This window comes from Diadema antillarum, unplaced genomic scaffold, assembly GCF_040938485.1.
Source record: "Diadema antillarum isolate AM-2024a unplaced genomic scaffold, OU_Dant_1.0 seq00000674_RagTag, whole genome shotgun sequence".
NCBI classification, from domain to species: domain Eukaryota; kingdom Metazoa; phylum Echinodermata; class Echinoidea; order Diadematoida; family Diadematidae; genus Diadema; species Diadema antillarum.
In genome coordinates this window covers 256,815-268,815 of record NW_027271580.1, presented here as the reverse complement: position 1 = coordinate 268,815, position 12,001 = coordinate 256,815, and the positions used below count along the sequence as shown (strand labels likewise).

The 12,001-nt window shown below is 37.9% G+C and overlaps 1 protein-coding gene across 1 annotated transcript in view; it reads right to left on the bottom strand.

Moving 5' to 3' along the window:
* LOC139736895 (bifunctional heparan sulfate N-deacetylase/N-sulfotransferase 1-like) overlaps positions 1–12,001 on the bottom strand; it is a 52,911-nt gene that overhangs the window by 27,851 nt on the left and 13,059 nt on the right. The gene's annotated exons all lie outside the window — the stretch shown is intronic.

The window sequence follows — 12,001 nt, the reverse complement described above, 5'->3', positions numbered from 1 at the left end:
GTTGCCCACCTGGACAACCATTACTTTTCAATTAGACTACGTATCTTTCAAATTAAATTGTTTGTTGTCCATTAATGTTTTCTTTTTTCTGACATCACCAATACAACAACAAAAAAACTTCCTTTAACGGCATCAAAAGGACAATGTAATTGTCAAGCCTGCTTTGCGGCAGGAGGTTAATAAGCTGTTATTTTCGTGAGGGTTTAATTGGACCGCAAATTTAACAACATGCATAAATATCTCAAACTGACAGGCATCAGTGCACACATGACAGAATCGGTGTCAAAATCGTGAAAACAATATCTTGCGATAATGTCCGTGATCTCCTTATTCGCGAAAATATATGTACGTAAAAATAACAGCTTATGTAGTATTGCTCTGTAAAGGTATCATGCATGGATTACTTCAAAACAGCTGTAGAGCTCAGCATTACTTTTTTGGGGGGGTTGTTTTTTCCTGTTTTTTAATTAGATTCATAAACCAAAAACTTGGCAAAGGCTTGATCAGTGGTGGATCCATGACAGGGAGGAAACTAGCATGGTGCTCATTTCTTTGTGCACAATACCACAGGGGTCAACCTAGATGGAACAAAAAAGGAAAAGAATAAAAACACTATACTACCCTGGTTTATAATATCTCCATGCCTCCAAATGAATGACTTATGGAGAAAAACAGGATATCTGCAAGATAAGTTGTCACTCCTGGTGAAAGAGTCTAGACAGCCAATTACTCACTCCATGCAAATTATGCTTATGTCGTATACTTAGTATCCTACATATGTAACTATGGACAGCACATAGACCCCTTATCTTTGAATGGCATAGTACACACACCGCATTCCCACAATTTCTTGCTCTCTACTCTGTCTTACAGATGACATTATTTTACAAAGGATAATCACACTTGCACTTGAATACTACAAGCTTATAAACATCACAGAAGAAGTTTGATTTTTTTTTTTGTGGGGGGGGGGGGGGGGAGTTATAGTTATGCAGCTGATATTTAGGTGTGGAGCTACATTGTAGTGAAATGAGACATGGTTGTCAGTCAAAAAATGTTTGCCTGTTTGTGCCAAAAACCTCATGCTGACCCTGACCCAATTTGCAAAGAATTATGGGTAGCCAGTCTAACATGAAAATATGTTTTGGAACTGTTCGCTGCAAAGTAAAAATAATGACTGATCAGTGAATGTATCGACTCATACATGTATGATTCGCTGCTAAGCGATATCGTTCACACAAGAGATCCAGCTAGCTGACATAAACACTGACAAGGAGAACTCCCAAGGAAGAACTGGAAAATACATTCAATAAATAGTTTGAATATTTTGATGAATCACAAACACAAAACCAGCTGTACCTAAAATTCATAATGATGAAGCATTAATGTCATTGGAGTGGGAGGTTCTGATGGTCTTTGCAGGATAAAGAACAGCATTTGCTGTTGCAAAAGGCACAACAACATTTTGGCAAAGAGGATGGGGGAGACTATATATATGCCCAGTAAGTGATTTTTCTCGCTATGTCCCGTATTGTCTACCTTCACTCCCTTACCCCTTTAAAGGTGCTGTTCAGCATTACTCAACATGACAGCCACAGACCTGTCCACTGACACTTGCTTGATGTACGGTCACTGGAATAGGGCCTGCATCATAATTGTGTTCTCTTTGTGCATGGTTCTGTGTGTGTGGTTCATATAAGTCACAAAAAGAGCTATATTTATGACTCTTTCATATTCTTTTTCATGTCAATGCAAATTTCCACCACCAATGGAGGACAGCTGATGTTTTCATTCAATACCAGAGGAAGGAATCTGTGAATGAGATACACTGCAATGATAGTTTGTGTACAAGCAGCCATTTACAAGGTTCTCTGTACCACGAGTAGCAATGACAATTTTTTTCCCGCCCATTCCGAACTGTTTCTTGGAATACACTAGGGATTTATTGTGGCAGAGCCCGGCTGTGCAGGCACACTGTGCTGTGAATGTTAAATGGGTAATTTTAATTTTATCTTTCTTTCTTTTCTTTTTTTTTGGTTTCCAAGATAAAGCAGAATGCTAACAATGCCACACTTCTGAAGCTGAAGCTGGTCTTTATCCTATTAGGTTCTAAAATGTAACATTTATAAACGAACATGAAATATGCCAGTAGTAAAAACAATTGCAATACTATGTAATAATGCTACTAATTAGTAATTAACAGTAGTAAAATCATTATATTATTGTTATCTTTTATCATTACAATTACTATCATTATCATCAATATCATCAATATCATCACCATCATCACTATCACTACTACCATCATTCTTGTCATCATCTTCATTTATTTACAATCTTCACCATTTCTCATGATTTCAGCACACAAAATTTGTTCCACTATACAATGTACATCCTTTCTTGATCACCCTTCTACTGTATGTCAGACACACATCATTAAAAACAATGAAATATTTTACATGGGAAAATATACATGTGTAGACTGTTTTGCAAGGCTGAAGATATACATTACAAGTTACACACAAAGTTTCCATTGTGCAAAATCTGAGCTACATGGTTTTCCATGCTACTAGTTTCTCTGATACTGTGAAAATAAGGAACTTTGAAGAGGTACAGTGTAGTTGCAACAAAAAAAAAAGAAAAGAAAAATTCCTAACAATTAGGAAAAAGTGAACATCTGTAAGGTTAGATTTACCATATTGACTTTTCTCCCACATATTCATTTATTATTAGATACATGTATCTTGATTGTGACTCCATGTGTACAATATCAGAGTGTTTCTTTTCCAAATTGAACATCATTTCACAACTCAAGTCAGCAAAGTTTTGTCAGACATTTTCATTTCTAGAGTGAGTTGCCACAATGTTAAACCATATCTTAAACTAGCATTATTGTAAAAATGTGTTCTGCCTTCTGTCCCCAGATTGAGAACAGTATTCAACATGCAAACCTGAAAGGAGATCATCTTCCTATTCATAAATCTTGTACGCCCTAACAGAGAGGATACTAGAGAGAGACACTCGATCCAATTTAAGAGACAATCTAAATTTATGCAGGTCATCTATGCCATACATGGGGTACGCACTACAGTGTAATAATATCTGTGCATTCAAGCTGTAACCAGAGACCAAAAATATCAGCCGAAATGGCTCCATCTTGATTTAAACAAAAAGTGAGGTGGTTTTACTAACCTCGAGCAGGAAAAAAATATGACACTCTTTTATAATAGACTGACTCAACTTTTGGACAGTTCTATTGTAATTACTGGGCAACGATGGCAAAATCAAAATGAATCAAATACAAGATTCACAATTTACATGACCAAGACATGCAATTTACAAAACACAAATGAAAAGAAATCATAGTTACACATGTCATCACAATCTTTAGGTTCCCTCAGACCCTCTTCCCCCTTCAATTCCATCATTTTAGTTTGTTTTTTTCCTTCAACATAACACTTTGAAATACGCAATATGTTAAGACTCGAAGGTGCTACAAATGAGCTATGAACATCACTGCAAGGAAGCAAGAAAACACATGGATAATCATATCAATACATGGAAAACCAATGTGAAAGTATCCCAGCATTGGAAATGTGTAATGTGAATGGGTTGCAGAAAGTGTACTCACAAGCTCTGCACACTGAATGTTACACAAAGAGGTGTTTTTTGTTTTTTTTTTTAAGGCCAACTTGGAAGACACAGATTACATGCAATAAACTCTTTAGGAAACTACATGTATCCTTCCATAACCCCAGCAAATAAAAGTCTATACATCTATACAGTGTAGCAGAAAAGCAAGATTAGATGCCCACAAAGAGTGAATAGAAGAACCCATTTGTATGGGCTGATTGACCAGAACTCAAAGAGAGATTGGTCCAGGATTTGGCTACATACTGTAGACCTGCCCATACAGTGAATAGGTTCTTTTGGGCCCAGTACCAGTACCAGCTTTCACACAAGGCCAGAAGTCCAGCCTTGATCTGGGAAGTTTTACATGGTTTCTCTTTCTCCTTGGAACTATTCATACACAAAGAGAGAAAAATGATGTGTAACCAAAATCTTTTGGATCAAAGGTCAAGACCTTACACTCTGTGACGTACTGTACATAAACATACTTCATTCACAATTTGTAAAAATGACAAGAATGGTACAGCAGTTATAAATGAGATTGTCATACATCAGCAATAGACGGTGTAGAGTAACTAATGAGGGACCAGATGTGAGACTATTACCAGTGGTATAGATACATTGTAGTAACCCTACAATCATGGAAACTGTATGAACAATTGTTGTACCTCCATGCTACAATGTGCTCACAACAACAGTCATGTTGCAAAGTACTTCAAAGAAATTTACTTCCCTGGATCAACAACTAAAATTGAAAACCATACAGCGAATGCCAGCGAACTGTCAGCTGGCAAAAGAGAAAATGCCTGTGTACATACAGGGATCAGCAGATACCGGTACAACTAATTAAGAGTTCACAAAGGTTACTGTATACGCCATTTATTTCACAAGGTTTTTATTTTCGCGAATATCACAAGCCAGGTGATATTTCCAAATTTAAAGACACAATAATATGAACTCTGATCCCGACATGAATGTGACATACACGCATACATTTCTCCGTTCAGTACTGTACTTCATGATTGTGAATTTAACCACTCGCGAATTGTTGGGAAGTCCCGATTTGCAAAAATTTAGACTCGCTATTATGTGTATATAGCATACACTGTATATCAGTATTCACCACACATCTAGTGTTTACTCTATGTAAAGAAATAGCCGAGCCAGTGGCAAGCTTGCATGAGAAATCTGACTGTTCCTACAGATAGTACAACTGTAGCCAAAACTTGGCTCTGAATCACACTTCCCACATTCAAGCCAGAAATTTGGCTGTGTGACCACAGCAATGCATATGGGGCAACCTCCTGCATTCACCGAACAGTGAACAGAAATTGTGCCAACATCTGGCACTGCATACAGTAAGTTATCCCCCTCCCCCCCCCCCCCCTAACTTACTGACCTCCTGTACCCCAATCTCTCCATTTCCCAAACCCTTTTTGACAACTTCATGTCCAAGTCAACAACTTGTCATAGAGCGTCCAGTCAACACACAACCCACATCCATGTTCTCAGCTTTATAATGACCCCTATGGCGGTGCATAAACATACACTGTACATACATACATGTAATCTGTACACACACAGAGCAGTCATGGCAATACAAGTCACTTCAGGCTCTAATATTGACCATTTTAGCATAATAAAACCCAAGTTTGTAATGCTAGTGTGGTTTATACACAGCTTTAAATGCACACACCATCAAGATCCATTAACACTGGAAATCTGATCCTATACATCATTACTTGGTCAGTGGGCAGTGTACTGTAAAGGCCACATACAGTACTGATAGCGACTTTAATTTTTCATAAATCGGGACTTTCAGAAAATTTCAGGAGAGGTGAAATTCACCAGACGGAGAAATGTGTGTGCATGTCACATTTATGTCAGGATCATAGTTGATATTCTCGTGTGTTGTTAAATTCGTGAAGAGCATGTGACTCACAAACTTTGCTAAAATAAAAACCCTGTGAAATATATGGCGTATGCAGTATGAGTCTACATGCTAAAGCAATGCTACTATTCACCAACACTTACATTTGTACACTGTATGTCTGACATTTACACCAGTTGACATTAGCTTTCTGGTTATTCGATGAACATGTGTATCAAATATATTTGATAATGTAATATCATGGAATACAAATGTTTAAAATACAATATTTTCAAGGTCCCACAGACAGGGAGAAAATTTAGATTAGAAGTGTACTGATATGATGTGATTTGAGCAAAGGATAACATCTCTTTGCCCTAATGAAAGATATATGTGACAGTGCACCTCAAAACGAACATAAAGTCGCACACACTGATTTTGCGTGAGGACTGAAAATAAGTGAAGTGGGTCAACCTAGCCAAACTTGACTTTTTCATATTTTCTTTAAGAGCGGGTCTTCTTTTACATTATGCTAAAATTTGGTATCATTAAACGGGCAGGAAAGTGTGTTTTTTTAGCAGTTTATCTCGAACATTTTTGGTAGAATAGTGTGATTAGGTATGTCTTTAGAACGCCTTTTTCATTTCTGAAAAACCTTGTCCACACTCTTCACTTTCAACTCTATAACTTTTGAAAGGATAGTGCTACTGCTTTGAAAGTTGGTATTAATTATGGACAGAATGTACTAATGAGGCATGCTTAATTTCAGTTTAATCTGATAATCCCTTCATTGTTGTTACTCTGGTGGTTTACTTCCTGTTTTTTGTCCCATTCATTGCACAGCCAGCACGGTTTGGTAAAGATTAAGCGCTTGAATAGACACTGTACTTCAGAGCCTCTTTTCTCAGTTCACACTTTTCATGAGTTTGTACTTTCTTTCCAATATTTAGATAGGTTAGGAGAGTCCATTTGATTTGAGTTATACATCATTTTAAAGCTTAAAGTCTGCTCTTTCAGAATATGGTCTTAACTAAAAATTCAGGTCTGGCGACTTTTTGTTTGTTTTGAGGTGCAGGGTCACATATAATAGATTGAATTCCATTTCAAGGAGAACTCACTACTAACGAGACGGAATCATTTCCAACTGTGTGATAATGTATTGTAATGCTTATCTAGATTCATCAACACTTACGGAAGGAACTTCCATAACCATTTCTACAGTTGGCTGGCTGTCTGTCAATGAGATTAATTACTTATTTTTCATGTGATCGATCATGAGAACTGTTCCAATGAACCGTATATTAAATGACATTATTTTCAAGGACGTACACATTTACTGCATTTCTGTAAATATTAGCATGCAAACTTGGATGCATTTTCTCTTTTTTGAGTGTATACATACATACCTATATTTATGTAAAGAAGAAACTTGAGGAATTTTGTAAACTGTGATTTCATTGACAATGTCACAGACATGTATAGCAAGCAGTGCAGTTATGGCTCTCAAGGCACAACATCGTGCAATTCATCAACGCCATGACTCTGTGGAGTGTGACACTGATACGGTGCTGATCCGTAACCCAATCTTGGGTGGGTAGGTGCAGGGCATACTCTGCTGATGCACGTTCTCAACGGAACGGCGGTTTCTGATTTCTTGTCAGATGGTGTCAATTGCCCTTGACTCACTCCCCAAGACCTACACACAGGCACAAATTTACACCCCAACCATGGAGCTACAACGAAAGCGACAGAGCTTTCGAATCAGCCAAGAGTTCCTCCACACATTAGGGACAGGTTAAGCTAGGGTTATGGCAGGTTATAAGAAATTTGTATTCATTTTTCACCTACATTAAAATGTAGCAACTGATGTGAACAGGACCCCTCCTCTCCCCTCCCCTTCCCCAACCCCCTCTACCCCCCCCCCCCCCCCCATTCTCTCCTGCCCCTCCCTCCTTCACCCCTCCCCTTCTCTCTTAATTTCTCTCCCTCTCTCTGCCACTAGTTACAGCACACTTTAAGCTATTCATTTTTACAGTACTGAATACAATGAGTTCCTGAAACGATGACTTCTCTAAATGATAATTTCTCTACAAAAGTTTGCATACAATTCTAATCATGGGCATTACACCCCAGGCTATAAACGTGTGCAACCCCAAATTTGGCTTGATGGCGAAGGGCATCCAGGATTTATTACTCGTATCTCATTCATACAAAACAGGGTGGTCTGCAGCAGACAGCTAGACAACTTCCTCCATCTAAAAGATTTAATTACGGAGTCCCTGAAAATATTAAATGCAATACTGCGGGAGCAATTCGCTGAAATTAACAACAAGCTGTATTCGGCCATGAATCCAGAAATATGATTAGAAGCATACACTGCAATTGAAGCACATATGCAACTGTCTCGCATTTTTCACATAGAACACTTGGCTGTTGCATCATGTCGTAAAAGTCCTGAAATTTGTTTTGATGAGACTTATTACTCTATTGACTACATGTTGTGTTTGTTTTTTTCTGCACAGTGCTATAAGCCTCCAGGTATACATGTGTAGAAATTGAAACCATGGTATTAACAAAGGACAACAACACTCTTTTATTTCATAGGACACATGTCACAGACAATAGTCATATGCACATCTGCCTAAGATTTGGAATCACTAATGACATGTATATGATGTCTTGACAGAACAACTGTTTTCCTACTTCGGGGAGGGGGGGGGGGCAAATACCATCAAATGGACTGGTGACAAGCCAAGTGAAATTCAACAAAAAATAGAAAAGGCTGCAACCTCTTGATCTGTTGTAAAATCATTTAACGTGACAATATAAAAAGGAAGCACAAATCAACCATTTCATCAATGCAATGACTGCATTACGTTCGAATGTCAAAGTTCAAACTTAATTTTCGTCTCTGTTTTTTTTTTTTAAGAAAAAAAGACAATGATGTAGGTTCTTGATATATCCACTTCTTTTTCTCCTTTAGAAAGCATGTCAGAGAGTATGATATAACTGAATTATGCAAAGTTATGTCTGAGGGAACTTGCAGCAGAAGATAACAATCTTAAACTCATTATATTGGCAACTACTGCACATACTGTATTTGAGAATGATTAGATGCAAGTGATCCACTTTATCATATATCCAGCACATATTTCATATCCTTCTACTTGAGAAACAGTGTTCCTATCATACCACTTGACTCCACCCCCCCCAAAAAAAAAGTACAAGTGTAGGCCTACAATAAAACCATAATTGAAATATTAAAAGACATCCTGCTCAATAGCAGTCAGAAACTATTCTATGCAAATCTCAACAATTCGCTACACAATATTCTGTCCCGTTGTGAGACAATTGCCTAATAGTGCTTTCGTGCACAACATTTGCTTTCCTCTAAAATTTTTGGTGGCCTTTCCACAACCTGGATACAATTCTGCGGCAAAAAAAAGAAGAAGAAGAAAAAAAAAAGCACTGCAGAAGTTGCCTGGACCACTCAAAGTTTAATGAACTCTTACATGTGTATAAGTCAGTCTTATGAGTCACACCCAAGACTGTCTGCAAGCTACTCAACGTGTACCTGGCGCTGACGCTCGGTCGTCTCTGAAGTGCCATGAACTCCCCTGTGTGTGTTTTCCACAAAAAAGAAAGTCTATGTTAAAAAGACGTCAGAGTTCCCAATTGACGGAAGTCCTTTGCAACACTCGGGTTAAGTCCACACCAAATCAGCTGAGAAAATCTGCTGAAATAACATGTTAAAGATGTTACAAAAACATGCCCACTCAGAACAGACTACTCTCCAACCCTCCTGTCACACAAATAATTTCTTCATCTCTGCTAAAATGACAAATCTTGACTGACATGATGGATAAAGCCTCAAGATATTGGTATACAGTGTAAAAACTCAGAATGTACTTTGCATGATCACTAAAATGTTTGACATGTGAAAGACAAATACCTAAGGAGAAAAAAAAGTTACACTAAGTAAACACTCATTAACTTAACAAATTCAGTTTTAATTGCTCTCTCTCCTGCAAAAACATGAATTAACAGAACTTCATGTCACACTCTTTGTTTTTTTAACAGATGATACACATGCTTTACAAGAGTAAGTTCGCTCCTAACTTTTCATAGCATAATTAACAAAAACTTCAGGTACAAATAATTACACTACTATGACCAGGTCATGAAAAATCATGGCTGGCATTCGCTGATTGAATGCTGGATGTAGTCTTTGTCTTGATCAAAAGCTGCTACAGCAGTTGGTAAATTTAGTCACAAAATCTTCTGGACACAAACTGTGTGCACATCAGCTATTCTCTCACCACTCGTCTCTTTCTATGACTTTCTTTGTGCGTGTGTGTTTCTGTCTGTCTGTGTGTCTGTCTGTCTGTCTGTCTGTCTGTGTCTGTATAGTATTCATATGGGTCATCAAATACCAGTAGAAAAAACACATTTTTACCTTTCCTGCAAGAGATGTGTACAGTGTATGATAATATAATATATGAAAAGCAGTATTTTTCCATGAAACCTGCCGTATTTTTGCTGCAAAAGAAAAGTAATGATTGGCGGCCATGCTCTCCCATGAGTAGAATATTATGAGAATGTAGCCCATGGGAGAACATTTCTGTAGTAGAAACAAATAGCAAAAATACACAAAAAGATACAATGACATTTTTTTTACACTTTTTTAAATGAATAGCATAAATGTTGAATTCTCTACACTGCTAAAAGCTGATTGTCTGATACTTTGAGAGGGAAAGCTTTCCAATTACCTACAATATAACACCACCCATACAAGTAATCAAATTTGCTTTCTGTATCTGCTCTGCCATGTATATTCTACTAGGACCACCAATTTTTTTTTTTTTTTTTGCTGTGCAGAATGATGAGCACACATCAAATTGTAGCCATACTTAGTACTGGCGGTCTAGTGAGTGAGACAAAAGCATACATGTAAGCCTGCTAAAAAGAGAGAGAAAGAGAGGGATGGGACAAAAGGACACAAAAGATCGTCTGACTGAAAGTACGTGCTTCCTGTACTACAACATTACAGATCTGTATAACAGAATAACTCAGAGTATTGAAGAAGAGATTTTACTCATTTATCCTTTAATGCTACCAGGCCAGGAAATGCAGTGCATTGAGGGATGAAAGAGATCCTAGAGGTACACTTGTACATGTATGAATAAGTCACTACAATCAATTAACTTCAAATGGAAAAAAATTCAGACGCTCTCCACGAGCTATACTGCACAGTGGCTAGGAAATCCCTCCATATCTTCCTAAAGTGGGATATAATTTCACCTAGCATGCCTCAGCAAAATCATTTTGCAAAGGCAAGATCTGGTAAATGCATTCATACAGATCTTGTGAATGTGCTACGAGTGTTATGAGAGAAAGCGTCAAAAACAATATCACAGATTAATATTTTGTTATTGGGTGGTTGGAGAACCAGTCACACTGATACTGTACGAGCTGAAATTTCGCGGTGGTTTTATTTTCGCGAATTTCACGAATTGCCTTTGAACCACGAAAATAACAACACGCGCAAATGACAGCGCGCGAATAGCTAAGTTCAGTTAGACCCTCGCAACCGCCAAATAAACAACACGCGAAAATGTCCTCCATGTAGCAATTCGCGAAAATATCTGTACGCGAAAATTTCAGCTCGTACAGTTGTGAAAAGTCCTCACAGTACGGTGGTAGATAAGAAACACTGAGGATGGGCCTACATACAGTACATGCACATCAATTGCATTTAATGTAGAGCCACCACCTTCAGTGCCAGGATCTGTACCTTGTCTTGAGAAAAATAAGACGTAATGAGATTACGGGGGAGGAGGATAACAAGCTCCTTCTGAATGCAGATGAGATAAAAGATCTTCTGGTATTGCTCCCTGTAAAGATCTAATTCTACTCATCAACACGCTGGGGAATTATTCTGTGCTGAGTACCACAGATTATGATGTCAATTCCCCCTGAAATCACAACGCAGTCCCTGGAAGTATCTGACACGTAGTCTTGCTGCCCAGTCACACAAGCATAACTTTTACTGTGAATCCAGAATCTGCACACTAGCATGACTTGACCATATTGCATTGTAGTCCCTGGGTTAGGAGGCTATAGCAATGACCACATGACCTTTCAATTTAGTGGACAAAAAAGGAGGGTGCCAAATGCTACTAGATATTAATAGTGATCACAATATAAGGGCCTTATATGTATCACAAAAACAGACATACAAATTGTACAATTTTGAGCAGACATGTTTTGATTAATATCACAATTTTTTTTAAACTACATTGTAAGACAGCAAAGACGTAAACTTGGTGGTATTTGCCACTAGTTACTGCCTTGCCATAATAGAGATGCCACATTGAATTTCTAGACATGCAGTTTTGGTAGTTTGCATTCACATTTTCCCTTTCCGTCCTCTAAAAGCTGGGATGGAACTAGCTACGTTTTAGGAATGATTTTCACATACTTGACAGTATGTCCCCCATA